Here is a 19,929-nt window from a genome sequence, read left to right on the forward strand (position 1 = left end):
ATGAAAGTATTGACGTCTCAGAACGTTTCCCACAAGAATGGCAGTCCACCAGTGGTGGGTTTCAGAATTTTTTACTACCAGTTCTGTGGGTGTGGCTTGGTGGGCGTGGCTTGGTAGGCGTGGCAGGGGAAGGATACTGTTAAATCTCCATTCCCTCCCCAATCCAGGGGAAGGTTACTGGAAAATCCCCATTTCCTCCCGATCAGCAGGAGGCAAAGAATAGATGAGGGCGGGGCCAGTCAGACTTTTTACTACCGGTTCTCCGAACTACTCAAAATTTCTGCTACCGGTTCTCCAGAACTGGTCAGAACCTGCTGAAACCCACCTCTGCAGTCCACCCTCCCTGGCTCCAAGTTGTGCTATTTAGGCATATTTAGGCATGTTTTCAAGACCGGGCACATGCGTGGAAGGCGTGCGAGTGAGCAAAGCACATGTGTGGAAGGCTGGGCGCATGTGCAGACAGTGCAAGTGCAACCCGAAGTGAGCGTGTGCACCCCAGGGGTGGGTTTCATTTACCTTTGCTACCGGTTCGCTCACAGAGTGCGGCCGCGCGGGTGGTAATGGGAGCGTCATGGCGCTCCCACGTGACACCTCTCCTGCGCGAGCTGCACTGGCTCCCGGTGGTCTTCCGGGTGCACTTCAAGGTTTTGGTTACCACCTTTAAAGCACTCCATGGCTTAGGACCTGGTTATCTACGGGACCGCCTACTACCACCAATAGCCTCCCACCGGCCAGTACGCTCTCATAGAGAGGGACTCCTCTGGGTGCCGTCAGCCAAACAGTGTCGGCTGGCGGCCCCTAGGGGGAGAGCCTTCTCTGTGGGGGCACCTACCATCTGGAACGAGCTCCTCCCAGAGATACAGAGGATCTCGGATCTGCGCACCTTCCGCTGCGCTGTGAAGACCTTTTTATTCCATCAAGCGGGCTTGGCCTAATCTCCTCCCTCTTTTAATATGTAAATTTTAATCTGTTTTTAAATTATTGGGGTGTTTTAATCTGTCTGGGCCAAAATGATTTAATTTGATTTTATCTGGTTTTTAAATTTTGTGTATTTATGTATTTTATTGCTTGGCTGTTCACCGCCCTGAGTCCTTCGGGAGTAGGGCGGTATACAAATCAAATAAACTAAACTAAACTAAACTAACATGCTCAGACTGTATTTGATGACATCTGGGTCGGTGGGTGGAGCCTCCCGCTGCCGCCGCTACCAGTTCGCCTGAACCGGGACAAATCAATAGCAATCCACCACTGGCGCACGCGGGGACAAACTGGTGGTAAAGGTAAGTGAAACCCACCCCTGTACCAAAAACAACAGTTTCCCTATGTTGTGACTCAAGTGAAAGTTGACTTGAAATAGAAGCTCATAGAAGTGAAAGAGGGAGAAGGGGGGTGGGGGAGAGATACAGAGAAAGTCAAGAGACAGGGACAGTGTTTTAGAGAAAATAAATGAGATTCCCCTAAAATTAATTGTTTGAAGCAACCATCTTACTCAGCTGTGAATTTTGAAATGATTATTGGATTTGAAGGCACATGAGGAGCCCAGTGGCTTGATACACGATTAATATCTTATTGATAGTGGATTAAGTGAGAGAGGTCAAATCTTTAATCCCGAGATATATAGTTTATCAATTTGCCACAGAAATGTGTGTCTGTGTAGGTTGCCATCAATAGTTTAGTAAACACTTCTCTTACATTATTAGTTTATAAAATCAGAGATTTTTTTTTTTAGGGAGGAATGAGTGAATTGCAAAAGACTTCAAAGATCATTTAGTCCAACCCCTGTTTGAATGCTACATCCGCAGTGTTAGAATGCTATCCAGACAATATTTAAAAATATAAAGAAGGAAAACTCACCAATTATTATCAGGAGTGGATAGTGTGGCTTTTGAGGGGTTTAAGGTACCCAGATAAAATATACCAATTGCAGATATATTCTTATTTCAATTAAGAATTAAGAAATCTCCTGAAATATCATGAAATAACATACAAATATTATAATATCTCAGGAATGAATGAAAATCTGAGATTCTCTCAAAATTTCAACGATCTATTTTTTTTAAAATAATAATAATAATAATAATAATTATATATATATATATATATATATATATATATATATATATATATATATATATATGTCTTTGGTTATTCGGGTCTTCTTCCACGTAAAATTGGAAGTGTCTTGGTGACATTTCGACGAAGTCTCATTCGTCATCTTCAGGCTGGTGTTCTCGGCTTCGTGCTTCCTGGAAGCACCAGCCTGAAGATGACGAATGAGACTTTGTCGAAACGTCGCCAAGACACTTCCAATTTTATGTGGGAGAAGACCCGAATAACCAAAGACCTACATACAAACACCCGCGAAAACCTGAAAAAAAAAATATATATATATAAATTTTTGTCATCTATACTATCCCACAAGATTTCAGATGGGATCTAGCCACTGAATTGATCATCCCTAAAATAATATATGTGCAATTATTATTATATATTAATCCAAACAGGATTATCATAGATGGGAGTCCTGAGACAGAGAAAGTTGGTCCTACTCAGCTTGATTTTCTAAGAAAGAAAGACTTTTGACCAGGAATGAAATTCAGCAGGTTCTGACAGGTTCTGGAGAACTGGTAGTAGAAATTTTGAGTAGTTCGGAGAACTAGCAAATATACCTCTGGCTGGCCCCAGAGTGGGGTGGGAATGGAGATTTTGCAATATCCTTCCCCTGCCACGCCCACCAAGACACACCACACCCATCAAGCCACGCCCACAGAACTGGTAGTAAAAAAAATTGAATTCCACCATTGCTTTTGACTCCATCTGTAGCAAAAAGAATTATTTTACTTAAAAGCCAAATGTTTTTTTTTTGTTGTTAGTTGCAAAAGCCAGAACTGAGATTTTGCGCATGAAGCTTCCCTAGTTAACTTTCCCTTTTCCATTCCACCCCCCCTCCTGTTATCTCCCTACTGTCCAATTACATTTGAAGAAGTTGTTTTGGTAACTGTCCCTGCAACAGCTGGATGGTGAGTTGTTACATTCCATTTGTGGCCTTGGAACGGTGAGTTGATGTCTTGGGGTGGCATGAAGCTTAGTATCTGTTAGCCATGTTTTGGAGCCCATGCACATGCGAGGAAGGTGCACACACGAGCAAAGAGCAGGTGCGGAAGGCTGTGTGTGCTCACATTTGCAAACTGGTAGGAAGGTAAGTGAATCCCACTTCTGGGGGGAATGCATGATGGGAAAGTGAATGTTACAAAATGAGACAGCGTTTCAAGGTTGCCTCACAATGAGAAGAATACAGCTGTGAGCCAGCCTACAATCAGAGTGGTCGTTTCAAAAACATCTTCTTGGAGATTGATTGGACGATTGCACTAATTATTTCACTTAGCTTCCAGTAAACCATACCTTTCCCAACCCAATGGTGTTGAGGATTTTTACTTAGCAATAGCAATAGCAATAGCACTTAGACTTATATACCACTTCACAGTGCTTTAGAGCCCTCTCTAAGTGGTTTACAGAGTTAACCTATTGCCCCCAACAATCTGGGTTTTCATTTTACCGACCTCGGAAGGATGGAAGGCTGAGTCAACCTTGAGCCTGGTGAGACTCGAACTGCCAAACTGCTGGCAGCCAGCAGTCAGCAGAAATAGCCTGCAATACTGTATTGTAACCATTGCGTCACCATGGGTCATGGTATTCCCTGAACTATCTGGCAGCTCTACTATAAAATCCATCGAAATTTCTTTCCATGGTGCTTTGGGCTCCACCACTGGCTGGAGGAGTCCGAGCATCTTCCCCTGGCACCTTTTTGCAGAGGCACAGGATGGGCAGCTAACCACATAGTTCCCTATGTTATTTTTTAACAACAGGGTGCATGTGTGCGGTGAACCGGTAGTAACATAATATGCAACCCACCACTGGGTTAGAGTGTAGTACTGCAGACTACTAAACTGCTAAACTGCTGGCAGCTGGTGATCAGCAGAAGTAGCCTGCTGTAGTGCACTCTAACCACTGCACCACTGCGGCTCCTAGTTAGAAGCTCGAGCTGAGGCAGGTCTGACACCCTGGGACACAATTATTCTTCCATGACAGTAGTGGGTTTATACTGGTTCGCCCCAGTTTGGGCGAATCTGTAGTGGAGGCGGCAGCAGGAGGCTCCTCCCACCCGCCTGGATGTCATCACGGATGCTCTGCGCACGCGCACGCTCACAGTTCCAAACTGGTAGCGAAGGTAAGTGGAACCCACCACTGTTCCATGACTATATAAATAATCAATTCATACCAGTCCGAGCCTGATGTATCCAAAGTTCCTCACAGAATGAAAGATTCCAGATTTTTGTAACATGGTTTAACAAAAGTTTAAGAAAAAAAAATGAATGCACAAAGAAGTACCAGCGAAGGTCCACCAAGGCCACGTCTACAAAATAATGAAGCCCAGTACCTTCCTTTTTGATATGCAGAAGATCTGCTCTATTTTGGCTGCCATTCTTGATATCTTGAGTACTGTGTCTTTTTATTCTTTTGCCAGCCATCTTGAGAATGAGGGTTGACAGTGAAGAGCAAGATACATATTTCAGAAAATGAATATCTACAGATCTGACTGATATACTATTACAGTTTGAAGCAAATATGTAATGAAACTCAGGACAAACAAGGAGACCTAGTCAGTGGGGAGTTCAGTTACCTGAAATGAATCAGGATTATTTGGACATGAAGAAAGTCTCCATAGGCAGTTAAGGAGGCTCCACCATCACCCTGGATTTTTCCTCCTAACTGTCTGATTTTGCCTCCATGACTCTGAAACAGGCCGAGGCTTTGTCTACATCAGTGAATGTCACCAGGGGACAATGAAGGACAAGTCATTTCTCCATGTCCTGATACAACCTTATATGGCAATTCATTTATACTATTCGATTTCAGCATTCTGAAACACCCAACCCCCCCGAGAGTTGATTCATAATAGGATTCATTGATTATATATCTATATCTATATCTATATCTATATCTATATCTATATCTATATCTATATCTATATCTATATCTATATCTATATCTATCTGTATCTGTATCTGTATCTGTATCTGTATCTGTATCTGTATCTGTATCTGTATCTGTATCTGTATCTGTATCTGTATCTGTATCTGTATCTGTATCTATAGAGATTAGAGATAGAGATAGATGATATAGAAATAGATATTATAGAGATAGATATTTTAGATACCATGTTTCCCTGAAAATAAGACCCTGTCTTATATTTTTTTGAACCCTGAAATAAGCACTTGGCTTTATTGCCATGTGCTCAAAAGCCCGATTGGGTTTATTATCAGGAGATGTCTTATTTTGGGGAAAACAGGGTATAGATAGATATAGATATAGATATAGATATAGATATAGATATAGATATAGATATAGATATAGATATAGATATAGATATAGATATAGATATAATTGTGCTCTAAAAATTAATATAAACTGAATTGAGTAGCATCTTACTGTTTCATTGATGTAAAATGCTACATCAGGAAGGAAAAAAATATATATGAAATTTTAGAATTTTGCCTGATAATAGTTGTTAAATATCAAATAAAAACTTAATAAAAAATAAAAACCCAATTAAAATTTGATTGAAGCAGCTTAGAGAGGGAATTCTATAAGCATGAAAGTGCTATTGAAAAAAGGCCTGGCTGTAATGCATATATATAATGTATATATATAAAAGCTGTAAAGCACATTCTGAGATGTTAAAGAGTATAAGGTGAGCTCTGAGTGTCTACATGGCTTAAGGCATCCATTTTTCTCATGAAACCCAACTAAAACTCCAAACAAATGTTAGGTATTCCTGATATGAAATTTTATTTTAGCACGGCTAGTGATTTAATTACTTCAACATCTGTTGGGAGAAAAACTCTTCCAAGCATGGTTCTTCTATGAAATTCCTGATTTTTTTTTGATTTTTGTTTTGCTGACAGCTTTCTCCTTCAGAAGGTGGATGAAGGAATAAGTTGATCAGCTAACCTTGTCTCAATCTTTAGTCAATGAGAAAGTCCTAAAGAAGAAGAACTGTAGCAGGAACATTGAGGAAAGAAACTACCTAATGATAAAGACCATTGTTTTCATCCAAACAAACACTGAGTGTAGCCAAATACATATATTGGACTTCAAGAAACCAGGGTGTCATCAACCTGTGGCTCCAGAGCAGCATGTGGCTCTTTGGACCCTTTGCTGTGGCTCTCTGTTGGGTGATCCCACCACTGGCTGCCCCCCCTTGCCCTCCCCTCCCAGTCACTCCTTGTCTGGCCTGAGAATGTAAGGGCGACGGCAGGTGATGGAGAAGTGGCCGGGGCAGAGACAGAAAGATACAGAGAGAGGGGAAGAGAGAGAGACATAGAGAGATACAGAGAGAGAGGTGGGAAGAGAGGGAGAGAGGCGGGGAGGGAGGGAGGGAGGGAGAGAGAGATGTCAAAAGGGTTTTGTGGTTCCTGGTGTTTTTAAACAACCAGTTCTCTGCCCTAATGACCAGCTGGGTAGGCGTGACTAGAGGGGGTCATGTGACTGGTGGAACTGAGTGACCTCGAGTTGGCCATGCCCACTCAGGTTTTGTGGCTCCCGGTGTTTTCTTTTCTGTGGGAAACGGGTCCAAATGGATCTTTGAATGTTTAAGGTTGCAGACCACTGTCTTAACTCAAAGCAAAAATTATGTAGGGTTCTATGGCAGGAGAAGCCAATAAGAAAAGTAGTTGGAGATAAATGAGGCATACATATGCTATTACATGCTATCTTTTTTTGAAGTGATCAACATTATGCAAGATGCAGCAAAGAAATAAATACCTTTCAAAGTCCTGTAGCATAAGGGAACTACCAGAAGACTGGAGAAGGTATGGTTTTATATATGTGGTTCCAATTTAAATAAAGGGGAAAAATACCGTAGATCTAGGTGTCAAGATTAAACCACTTTGCTTCTTTCAAACCTTATCACTATTCAATTTGCCAATGAACTGGGGGGGAGGGGAGGGTGGAATGGAGTGCTGAGAATTTGTGCACAGATCGTGAGAGCCTAGAATACAATCAAGGTCACCACTGCTGGTGCTTGAGATGGAGGTGGACTGTTCCCATAACAAAAGAATGTCTCATAATTGGACAATGTGATCATCCAGGGGTGGGGAGAAAGGGAAGCATTTGCGTGGGAAAACCAGAGCTGGTTTTGATTCTTCAGTACCAAAATGGTGTATCTAATAAAATTTTACTTTTTGGAATTTAAAGCTCCTGAGAGTGTGTACTTATTTTGAGTTCACTAGTTGGGCAGTTGACATTAAACCAGCTCTCATTTAACTTAATGCAGCCTACTCGGATGCCTCTGAGAGAGTTGTGACATAACAATGTCTGGTACAGAGGGAAACTTGATGCCACAGCAAAGCCTGGATCTGTACTTCCATGGGAGGCACTGGCAGCAGCCCAGGCAGACTCCCGGATGCAGATACTGGTAATCTGACCCAAGATAAGGGCAAAGAAGATGGAGAAGCTGCTGGTGCGAGAGGAAGGAGCCATAGCAGGATCCATCTGCTCTGACCTGAGGATAAGATGGATTCCCTAGTCAGAGAGTTGACACTAGGAGAGTCTAGGCCAATCAGCTTGACATCAATACCTGGGAAAATCCTAAAAAAGACAATTAAGTGGCGAATTTGTAAGCACCTAAAAATGAACAAGATTAATAGAAGTCAGCATGAGTTTGTTAAAAACAGATCACGCCAGACAAACCTTATTGCCATTTTTGACAAAGTCTTTAAATTAGTGGATCAGGGAAATGCTGAAGTCCAATGCCTTACTTGGACTTCAGTAAGGCATTTGACAAAGTAGACTACAGTCTGCTTTTTCATAAGAAAGAACAACGTGGGATAGATAGTACCACCAGCAGATGAATTCACAGTTGGCTGACCAATTGCACTCAGTATGTAGTCTTTAACAAAATTGCAGCTACACGGAGAGAAGCATATAGTGGTGTACCTCAAGGTTCTGTTTTGGGCTCAGTACTCTCCAATGCAGGGTTGAAATCCAGCAGGTTCGGACAGGTTCTGGAGAACTGGTAGCAGAAATGTTGAGTAGTTTGGAGAACTGGCAAATACTACCTCTGGCTGGCCCCAGAGTGGGGTAGGAATGGAGATTTTTCAGTATCCTTCCCCTGCCACACCCACCAAGCCACACCACGCCCACCAAGCCATGCCCACAGAACCGGTAGTAAAAAAATTTGGATTTCACCACTGCTTCAATGTCTTCATAAACAATTTAGATGAGGGAAGCTTATCTAAATGAAGGGGAGCTCATCAAATTTGCAGGTGACACCAAGCTGGCAGGAATAGCCAATACTCCAGAAGATAGGCTCAAGATCCCGAAGGATCTTGACAGACTTGAACACTGGGCGCTACCCAACAAAATGCAATTCAATGGTGAGAAAAGTAAGGTTTCACACTTAGGCAAGAAAAATCAAGATGCTACCTGCTTCGATAGCAGTAACTGCGAGAGGGATTTAGGAGTCCTAGTGGACAATTACTTATGTATAAGCCAGCAGTGTGCTGCAACTGGCAAAAAACCCAATATATGTAGTGTTAGGCTGAATCAAAAGAGGGACAGCATTAAAGATCATGAGAAGTGATAGTACTACTTTATACTGTACTGGTGAAGCCACACTTAGAATAATGTGTCCAGTTCTGCTACCATAACACGCACACACACAAAAAGGTGAGACTCTGGTGTGCAAAAAAGAGTAACAAAGATGATAAAGTGTCTAGAGGCTAAACCATATGATGAATGGTCAAAAGCAATAGATATAGGTTAACAAAGAGAAGAATTAGGGGTGACATTATAGCTATCTCCAGGTACATGAGGGGCTGTCACAGAGAAGAGGGGGTTGACTTATTCTCCAAATCACCTGAGGGTAGGACAAGAAGCAATGGGTTGAAGCTTGTAAAAAAGAAATCCATTTTAGAACAAAGGAGAAATTTCCTGAATTTCCAGTGAGAGCAATTAATTAATGGAACAGTTTTCAGAATAACAGAATAAAGCTTGCCTCATGCAGCTGTAGATGCTCCATTGCTGGAGGTTTTCAAGAATAGACTGAACAACCATTTCACCAGGATGATATAAGATTTCCCTGCTCAAGCAGAGGGGTTAGACTAGGTGTCATCAGCAAATCTAAAGAATTTCCTTTCTATCCCTTCATCTAAATTGTGAATTCCGAGGTGGTATTCAGCTGGTTCGTACCGGTTCAGGTAAACTGGTAGCGGCGACTGTGGTGGGAGGGGTCCACCCACCACCTGCCCACCCACCCACCTGCCCACCCGGATGTAATGCTGTCCTATTTGGCCATGTTTTTGAGGCTGGATGCATACGTGGAAGGCGCACATGTGAGCCAAGTGCATGCACAGAAGGCTGGGCACATGTGCAGAAGACATGCGTGTGCGCCGAACCGGTGGTAAGAATATGTGGAACCCACCACTGTGTGAATTATGAAGATATTGAAGAGTACTGGGCCTAAGGCAGGACCTTGAGGCACCCTATTGCATGCTTCCTTCCATGTAGGTGTAGCTCCATTGAGGACTACATATTGAGTGTGGTTGGTCAGCAAGCTGAGAATCGATCCGGTAGTGGCACTGTCTATCCCACATGTGTATACACATGCATTTTATTTCCATCATATATCATTCCTATTGCATTCAGCAAACATTCAACTTTAAACTCCATCTTCATACAAAAGATTTCACAATGCAAGCGTATTCCCTTTAGAGCTGTGGTGGCGCAGTGGTTAGAATGCAGTACTGCATGATTATCACACTGCTCACTCCAGGAGTTCGATTCTGAACGGCTCAAGGTTGACTCAGCCTTCCATCCTTCCAAGGTTGGTAAAATGAGGACCCAGATTGTTAGGGGTAATATGCTGATTTTGTAAACTGCTTAGAGAGGGCTATAAAGTACTATGAAGCAGTCTAAGTGCTATTGATATTTCTATTAATCAACAATTGTACCAAATGTATAGTAAGTGTGTCTTTATCACAATCCTTAATTTCTCAGTGAACCTGCTGCAAGACAAAGCTGTGGTCTCTGCTAACAGCCCTTGTTCAAAGAGAAAAAAAAAATGGTAATATTTGCAGATACATTATCCTACATTACCATCAACCTACCAGCTATACTCTCTCTCTCTCTCTCTCTCTCTGTATGCCGAGATTTTTTTCTTTTATTGGAGATTGTTCTGAGTTATGCTCTATTTTTATTAACACCTGCTGCTTTAAATAACATGCTTGGGTGCTCACTTATAAGCCAAATGACTTAGAGATACATATGGTCTTTTGTTGCTTGAAAAAGCAGGCGGTATGTCTAACCTGAGTTTGGATTTAACTTTTAAGCACCTTTGCCTTTCTTTTCAAATAGCACTTTAGATTGCAGTTTAGTACAAGGTCTACTTGTGGGTAAATAATTGATTTTTTTCCCCAAGCAAATGACAAGCTTCAGTGGACAATAGCCTTTTCAGTTACCGTAGTCAAGAATAACTTGAGGAAAATCATATCTTCTTCATGAATTATTGACTCCCTGATGAAAAGAGAGACAACCTAAGTGGAGTCCTGGTCAAAGCTGACAGTGGCATCCACAGAAGCTGACAACTTTGTTTAAATGATAATCACCATTTTTGTATGTGTGATGTCACACCACAAGTACAAAAGAGACAGAGTTTACATGTTGATGACACAAGAATTCTGTCATTCTTCATTTGCTTTGGATTTCCAACAACAACACTTTGCATCTATGGCACACAGTCACATGCTTGAAGCACGCCTCATATCTTATCTTGTTCAATACCTCATGCCTCCACAGGGAGCCAGAGGGACCATAACTATGGGAAGCAGTGGGATTCACAAGGTGACCTAAGAGATAACCATCTCAGTTTTTTTACCCACCAGAATTCAACAGATTTCAGGCCTAGTTCAGCTCTTCAAAATGGACAAGTTTGGTTTCTGTATCTAGCAATCCTTTTTCCAGTTTTCCCCCATACCAAAAATCCTATGAAGGGTTGGGTTGAGAGAGAGTCATCTGGTGAATTTTTTTGAGTGCGATGGACTTGATCAGTGGTGGCATCCTACCGGTTTAACAACTGGCTCACTGAGCATGCGTGCGCCAGAAGTGCGCTGCACACACGTGTGTGCACTTCAAAGAAAATTGAACTTCCGCATTGCTGAGAGCAAGAAAAACAGCTGAAGAGCACCAATCCACTCTGCTGCCCTGATCAGCTGGGCTTCAGAAGCAGAAATATAAGTAAATTTAATGCAGGAACGGGTGGGCGGGACCACTTCAAAGAAAGAGAGGACCAGTTTGCTCACGTCTGAAAGTCAGAGCAAACAGTTCTCCCGAACCAGTTCGAACCAGTAGAATCCCACCACTGGACTTGATCCTGGACCTTATCTTCTGCTTCAACTTCTTTACCACTCGACCACAGGATGGTTCTGGACCAAACAAGAAGCAGGAAGCAAGCCAACTGCAGAGATGGATATGGGGGGGGGGTTATAAAAATGGGATGGGGAAAGAGTTCTATGCAATGGAAATAGAAAAAGCTTTGGGAGAAAACAAGTGCATAGATTTTCCAAGATTAAAGAAATAAAATGTGGTCTTCCAGATGATCTTTTGATCCTGTTTTGACATCCAGTGATTCAAACCAACTGAACATAATTGAAGATTCTTGGACAGAGGAAGACCAAATTCAGCTTGTTGGCATTTGTAGCATTTCCTCCCAGAATCAAGCAAGCACTTGTGTCCCGGGGTCAGAAGATTAAAGGTACGTCTCTCTCAGTGATGCCTGCTGGATGTGAGGGGCAGAGTCAGCTGAGCCTGCAAAACCCCTCTAAGGAAGAACTTGATAGAAGTCCAGCATCTCCCCCCCCCTCACCACAGTCCCCTCATCTCAAACAGCGTGAAGAGAGAGGCCAAGTTCTTCATCATATGATTCACACAGCATTTCCTTGCCTTGGCCTTTGGAGACAACAGTTTGCAGCTAATTAACACATTCAGAGATGCTGCTCAAGCAGAAAGGCCAGGAGGGTGTTTGCCTGATGGGAAGGACTGAGGAACTGACCCAGGGAAAGAAAAGGCACTGCTTGGCCTACATCCCTTTGTCTTCTTTCTGAGGAAGCCTGGTTTGCTCTTCTTTACAGCCATACAAACAGCTTTCCTTTACCTGACCCCGGAGTCGTTAACAATTGAAGAGCACCCCCACAACAAAACAGGAGAAAATAAAAAAAGAAATTGCTGAGTGGACCAAATGTATGCAGCTTTGTCTCTGATGTCCGCCATCTTCTTCTCACTAAATGAGAGATGCAAATCTGGCTGAATAGTGATGTTTCAGCTTTTTTGAAGGCTGAAGCCTGTGATAAGGGCCGAAGTTGGGATGGCGATTCTCAGGGTGGCTCCAGATGCTTTTCAGCACTTTCTGGTTCTGCTCCATAGACTCCCTCATTGTCTTCTCTCTAAATGGAACTTTGTGGCTGTCTGCCGGTCTTTTAATTGGCGATTCCACTAGCTGTAAGAGCCTTTCTGTAGCCTTTTCAGACACAAATTAACACCGTGTTTTCTCCAACTTTGATCTGGAAGAAAGGGGGGAAAAAGAGGAAGAAGACAGAGACAAAACGTTCCCTTTCATAGTTGCCTCACAATGTTGCGTAGAAGTGTAAAGGAGTGCATTCTGTGACATTGCCCTAAGCCCTCTAAGGCAGCAGTCTCCAACCTTTGAGGCTTGACAGCCCGGCTGATGGGGGAGAGGGGAACTGGGCCGCATGAGCGGCAGGCCGATGGCACGTGCATGCAAGTGCAGACAGTTCTTGCATGAGTGAGGGGCTGGCACAAATGCACGCAATGTGACTTGCACAAGCGGTGGGCAGGCATGTATGTGCACAAGTGCCTGCTGGCCCACTGATTGTGCAAGTTGAGTTGCGTGGGTGTGCGCGCACTCTGAACAGATACTTGTGTGGCCCAATTCCAAATAGGCTGCGGCCCAGTAGTGGGCTATGGCCTGGGAGTTGGGGGCCCCTCCTCTAAGGCCTCCCATTCCTCAACCTTCTTCCCCACCCCACCCCACCCCCCTCAAAGTTTATGGACTCATCCTCTTTTCCTACTAAAATATCAGAAAATTAATATGGAAAAGAAGACTAAGAAAAAAAAAGAACTTGATAATATGAACATAAATCTCTATCCTCTCTCTCTCTCTCTCTCTCTCCCTCTCCCTCCCTCCCTCCACAGTCTTTCTTAATGGGCACCAAATATCTGCTGGGGGCAGGGAGCTGCTCTCTGTCTTTAAAACATGTTTCTTTTATCATCCAGAGAAATATAATATTCTCAAAATATTTTCATTCTTCTAGGAGAGGGGTTTTCTCCCGTGTAAAATTGGAAGTGTCTTGGCAACGTTTTGATGAAGTCTTATTCGTCATCTTCAGGCTGGTATTTTCGGCTTCGTGCTTCTTATGAATTGGTGAAGAATTTATATAAGTTTATGGGTTAAAAGAAAAATATTGTGGATGTAAAAATTTTGGACAGTGTAGATATAAATTCAATATAAGTTTATGGGTTAGAAGAAGGATATTACTTAAACTTTTATATGTTGTTTTAAATTACATTAATACCATATTAAAGAATGCTTTGTTGAAGAATAAATATAAACTTGTGGGGTATAAGGAAAATATAAATGGTGCAAGGGTTGAGGGAAGGTTTTTGACAATATTTTATATGGATATTAAACAGTGAAGATGTTATTTGATTATATGTAGAAGATTTGTAGAGAATAAGATGAATAAGTTTATGTAAAGCTACTAAGCAAGGAATATGTTTTCAAGAAGAACTAATATAAGTTTATGGGGTAAAAAGTAAAAATAAGATTTCTACAATATATTTTATTTGAGATTGGTTAAAATATTTTGTTAAGGTGTTAATATATGTAAGGGTTGGAGATCTGATGTTTAACTGTAGAAGAAAGAAGACTTGCTTATTATTGAAGAATGGACAAGAACGAAGTTGGATTGATTACTTTCAAGCAATAATTGGTTTAAATAGTTATATTTAGATATGAACAAGGGGAACAAGGGTAGTTAAAGTGCAAGAGGGAGATAAATCTATAGGTAGTTAGCTTATGATTTTTTTAACGTTTGTTAAATGCTATACCCTATATTTGCTCTGGGAAGTCAAGGGGGGGTAGGTGGGAGGGTTGGGGCAGGAGTGTGGGAGGAGAGGGAGAAAATACATGTAAACTTTTAAAAAAACTTTTCAATAAAAAAAAACACATCAGCCTGAAGATGACAAATGAGACTTCGTCGAAATGTCGCCAAGATACTTCCAATTTTACGCGGGAGAAAACCCGAATAACCAAAGACCTACATATATATATGATTTAAAAAGAATAAATATTTGACCTTTACAGGGAGGAGTCATAAAATATGGGTGTGTCTGGCTGAAGAGGTTCAAAAAAACCGAAATAGTGCTATCCCAGTCTCCCATAAGTCTCAGAATAAACAACTCAAAATGTCTGACAGGCCTGAAAGTGATGATTGGAGATTTCATCCCACCATGGCCATTTATCAACTTTTATCAACATAGGAAAAACCCTGATTACAAAAATATCACACATTTATACCTATGAATTAAAAAGAATATATATATATATATATATATATATATATATATATATATATATATATATATATATATATATATATATATATATATATATGTCTCTCTATAAATACTGGTGGGGAGGTGTCGGGTGCTGGCTTTGTTGCGGTGAGCGGGTTGGTTGCCTGTGTTGTTAGATGTCTGAAAAAGCCGAGAAACTAGTGAATGGGATTTCACTGAGCTATGGCTGTATAAAAATCTTGATTTACGTAGGAAAAAATCCGGCGAGAGAAAAATACACATAAAGGCCTATGAAAAGAGAAGAAAATAAATATTTGACCTTTACGGGGAGGAGACATGAGATGAGGGTGTGGCTAACTGATGAGGACTAATTAGTCTGAAATAGATCTATCTTAGTCTCCCTTTAGTCTCCCAATAGACAGCAAAATGCTGGTTTGATGTCTGAAAAAGCCTAGAAACTAGTGAATGGGATTTCACTGAACTATGGCTGTATAAAGATCTTGATTTACATAGGAAAAAAACCGGCTGAGAGAAATATATATATATATATATATATATATATATATATATATATATATATATATATATATATAAATTTATATTTCACTGATAAAGAAATAAAGGGAGACTAGTATAGATCTATTTCAAGCTATTTAGCTCTCATCAGCTAGCCATACCCTTACTTGGATTCAAACTTGGGCTGCCTGCATGTTAGGCAGTTGTATTAACCTCTGAGCCACAAGTTCTCCTGCCTTCATTAGTTTGAGCCAGGGCAGAGATTAAGTGTTTTTGTATCGAGGCACCTGGTCTACCCCAACATACACACACACACACACACACACACACACACACACACACACACACACACGTACATACATACATACACACATACACACATATCCATCCATCCACACAAATGCACATGTACACACAGACACACACAAACAGATATCTTCAATGTATATATTTAAAAGTATAACTGATTTACATATTTAGTTTGTAAAAAAATAAACTTCTGATATTCTTTGGAAGTACCCTCTTCTTTTCTAAGAGTTCTGCTGATGACAAGAAGATCGGATGTATAGGCTTTGTGTGCTTATTAAACCAACACTTGTTAAATGTTATTATGAATGACAAAGATGAGTTTTAAGCCAGAGCTGGAACTGGATATTTGGGAGTTGGAAGTAATGAATGCTGCCTTAAGAGAAGATTTTTACTGGCAAAACTATGTTTACATCCTGCAGCTTTGAGTAATTAGCACCCGGTATATAATTTGACAATACTGGGCAAAATGCGAAAGAATGTGTTGATTTTTTAGCTTTAAGCAATGCTAAAGGTCACTGATCCATTTCATTCTGATTTGGAGACAAAAATATCTTGATCGCTGCAAATCGCTTGCAGTGAGAAACAGTCAGGGAATGCAACCCTATTAATTATCCGTGCTTTTGGTGTTAGAACCATGAAAAATGACTATTGTCCCATTCTTACTTGCTTAGCTAAGCTAGGTTTAGGTGGTTCTAATTCTTTATGGTTTCATAAAGTAGTTTTGGAAAGTTCTTCAGCATCATGGCAAAGAAGATGACCAGCTTCTGGATGTTATCTTCCAGCTATGTTGGAAGAAATGTCCATCTGGGTTCAGTTCCAAGTGGGAAAAAAGACACTAGAAACCTGGAGACTGCTTGGAAAGATGGTTTAATGGTGGACAGGACCACATGGTTTGAGGGCCTGGGCAAAAAGAGCACATGGGTGAGAGAGGGAGAGAGATTTATACCCTCTGTTGGGCTTTGAACTTGCTTCCTGTTCCTTTGGCAAGAAATGTATCCTGATTGGTTGTCATGCCAACCAATGGGGCCCTGCAGGAGTAACTTTGTAGGGGGCTAATCCTATCATGTCCTGAGGGCCACGTCTTAAAGCCATCACCCTGGATCTGAAGTGGGGTGGGGGGTAGGGAGCTGCAGGAAGCTGCTTTGTCTTTAAAAACATGTTTCTCCTTTTCTCATCCAGGGAAATATAATATTCTGCCTTTTTAATATTTCCTAGAATATTTCATTCTTCTAGGAGAGGGATGGGTGCTAACTTTCTACAGCAGAGAAGAAGAAAGAAGAAGAAACAAAGCAGAGTCCCTGTGACTCAACTGAAACAGTGTCCATGGGGTGAAACAGAAATGTCCCAAGTAAGAAGGGTATCCTGAACGGCAGATACATTTTGTGTGATGAAATGCCCTTAGCCTGGGAATGAAAATAGAAGTTTCCGAAATACTGCAAAACAAAACAAGTCAATGTGTTTATGTGTCAAGCAATTAGCATCCTCCTCATGAAGTCAAGAATCTGTAAGGGAAAAAAAAAAGAGATCAAAAGCAATAGGGAGGCTCCAGCATAGCATACTCCTTGATGAATGAGGGCCAAGATACGTGTGGTTATCTCCCAAGATTCTGTAATCTAACTCCTTGCTCATCGCCTACTGTGAATCGGTGAGAATCTTATTTCTAGAGCATGAGCTGCAAAGGGCTTGACTTTTGACATTGTGGCACAGTTGCTTGGATACAGGTTTGGTGGAGCACACACTGTGCCTAAACATTAATCTCCCACTGTTCGGGTTTCCCACCCAGACTATTCCAGGTGAGCATCAATCGTGCTTACCCTACTACTGCTATCCTTCTCTCTTCATGTTCCATCTTTTATTTATTCTGGTCAGCATCCATTCATTGTAGCATCTGAACCTGTTTTTGGTTCAACAATTCACCTTTAAACTTCCAATACTCTATATAATGTCTTTAATCAAGAGGGGTTTTTTTTTTGTGGAACCTTTCTCTGGAGTTTTCAGCTTTCATTTCTTCTTCTGTTTTGGCCATAACAAATTTATTTTGTTGATGAAAGAGCCTTTCTCCATAGCTGCGTTAGAGCTATCCACTCAACTTTGAGTGAGCAGAAAACAAAATGGGCATAACATTGAATCATGGAATCAAGGTTGGAAGGGACCTTGAAGGTCTTCTAGTCCAACCCAAGGCAGGAGACTTTACCACCATCCCAGACAAATGGTTGTCCAATCTTTTCTTGAACGACTTGCCTACAGAATTGCTCCAACACTGGAATTTTTTAAAGAAGAGGTTGGACAACGATTTGTCTGAAATAGTATAGGGTCTCCTTCCTGAGCAGGGGGTTGGACTAAAAGACTTCCAAAGTCCCTTCCAACTGTGTTATTCTTAAAACCTGCAGTAATGGTGCACCCACAGTTCTGAGAGGCAAGCTATTCCATTGATTAATTGTTCTCACTGTAAGAAAATTTCTCCTTAACTTCTAGGTTGGATCTCTCTTTGACAAACTTTACTTCTACCCTTTATTTCTTGTCCTGGCCTCTGCTGCCCTAGAGAATAAGCCAATCTCCCCTTCTTTGTGACAGCCCCTCAAATACTGAAAGACAACTATTACGTCTCCCGGCAAAATCCTTCTCATCAATAGGCTAGCCATAGCTACTGGTATTCCCTCACCCATTCTTCATACAATTGAGCCTCCAGACTTTTTATCATTTTTGTTGCTCTTCTCTGCACCCTTTCCAGGACAATGATTAAGAGCAGGAAAAGAGGGGCTAATTCTGGCTGCACAAGACCAAGTCTTAAGAAAAATGCATACAAAGCCAGAATCGAGACGACAGCCATAGATAGCAAATGCCAGCTTTTGTAAAGAAGTTGAAGAAACCGTGGATTATCTGGTTAGTTGCTGTAAGAAGATTGCACTGTCTGACTATAAACAGCAGCATGATAAAGTAGTAACAATGATGCATGGGAAGATCTTCAAGGAATATCATTTGCCTGCAAGTAAGAATTTATGAGAGATGCGGTGGCTCAGTGGCTAAGACACTGAGCTTGTCGATCGAGAGATCGGCAGTTCAGCGGTTCAAATCCCGAGTGCCGTGTAATGGGTGAGCTCCCATTCCTTGTCCCAGCTTCTGCCAATCTAGCAGTTCGAAAACACGTAAAAAAATGCAAGTAGAAAAATAAGGACCACTTTGGTAGGAAGGTGACAGTGTTCCGTGTGCCTTTGGCGTTTAGTCATGCCAGCCACATGACCATGGAGACGTCTTTGGACAGCGCTGGCTCTTCGGTTTTGAAAAGGAGATGAGCACCGCCCCCTAGAGTCAGGAACGACTAGCACATATGTGCGAGGGGAACCTTTACCTTTACCTAAGAACTTATGGGACCATAAAATAGAGAAAGCAATAAAAAAAGGAAGAAGCTAAAGAGCTCTGGGACTTTAGGATTCAAATAGACAGGGACCTGCCACATAATGCCCCAGGCCAGTGGTGAAATGTAAAATTTGTTACTACCGGTTCTGTGGGGGTGGCTTGGTGGGGGGGTAATGTGACTGGGTGGGCGTGGCCAACTTTTTTTTTTTTACTTTTAAAACCATTTTTTCTATAACCTGTTCGGCTGAAGAGGTTGTAAAAAAAATGCTTTTAAAAGCCTCTGACGATCCCAGCTGAGCCGCATGTTCATCAGAGGCGGGCTTTTTAACTTTTAAAAGCATTTTTTCCGCCGAAGAGGTTGTAGGAAAAATGCTTAAAAAAAAAAAAGCCTCTGATGATTGCGCGGCTCAGCTGGGCATGCGGGGGGCGGGGGGGTAAGGGATATTTGCTACTGGTTCTCCGAACCACCTATTTATTTATTTATTTATTTATTTATTTATTTATTTATTAAATTTATTAAATTTATATACCGCCCTACTCCCGAGGGACTCAGGGCAGTGAACAGCAAAAGATAAAAATACATGTAATACAAACGTTAAAAACCAATTAAAATATATTAAATACTCTGGTCCCAGATAATTTAAGACATCCCAGTTTAAAACAAAATTAAAAGCAATATAAAGGGAAAGTTAGGCCAGGCCAGCCTGCTGAAACAAAAATGTTTTGAGGGCACGGCGGAAAGTGCGCAGATCCGGGATCCTCTGTATCTCTGGGGGGAGCTTGTTCCAGATGGTGGGTGCCCCACAGAAAAGGCTCTCCCCCTGGGGGCCACCAGTTGATACTGTTTGGCTGACAGCACCCTGAGAAGACCCTCTCTATGGGAGCGTACTGGGCGGTGAGAGGCTATTGGTGGCAGAAGGCGGTCTCGTAAGTACCCCGGTCCTAAGCCATGGAGCGCTCTAAAGGTGGTAACCAAGACCTTGAAGCGCACCCGGAAGACCACTGGGAGCCAGTGCAGCTCGCGCAGAGGGGAGCCACATGGGAGCACCATGCTGCTTCCATAACCACCCGCACGGCCGCATTCTGGACCAGTTG

The sequence above is a fragment of the Pituophis catenifer genome, unplaced genomic scaffold (genome assembly GCF_029215685.1).
Source record: "Pituophis catenifer annectens isolate HBS135680 unplaced genomic scaffold, rPitCat1.0.hap2 SCAF_6, whole genome shotgun sequence".
NCBI classification, from domain to species: domain Eukaryota; kingdom Metazoa; phylum Chordata; class Lepidosauria; order Squamata; family Colubridae; genus Pituophis; species Pituophis catenifer.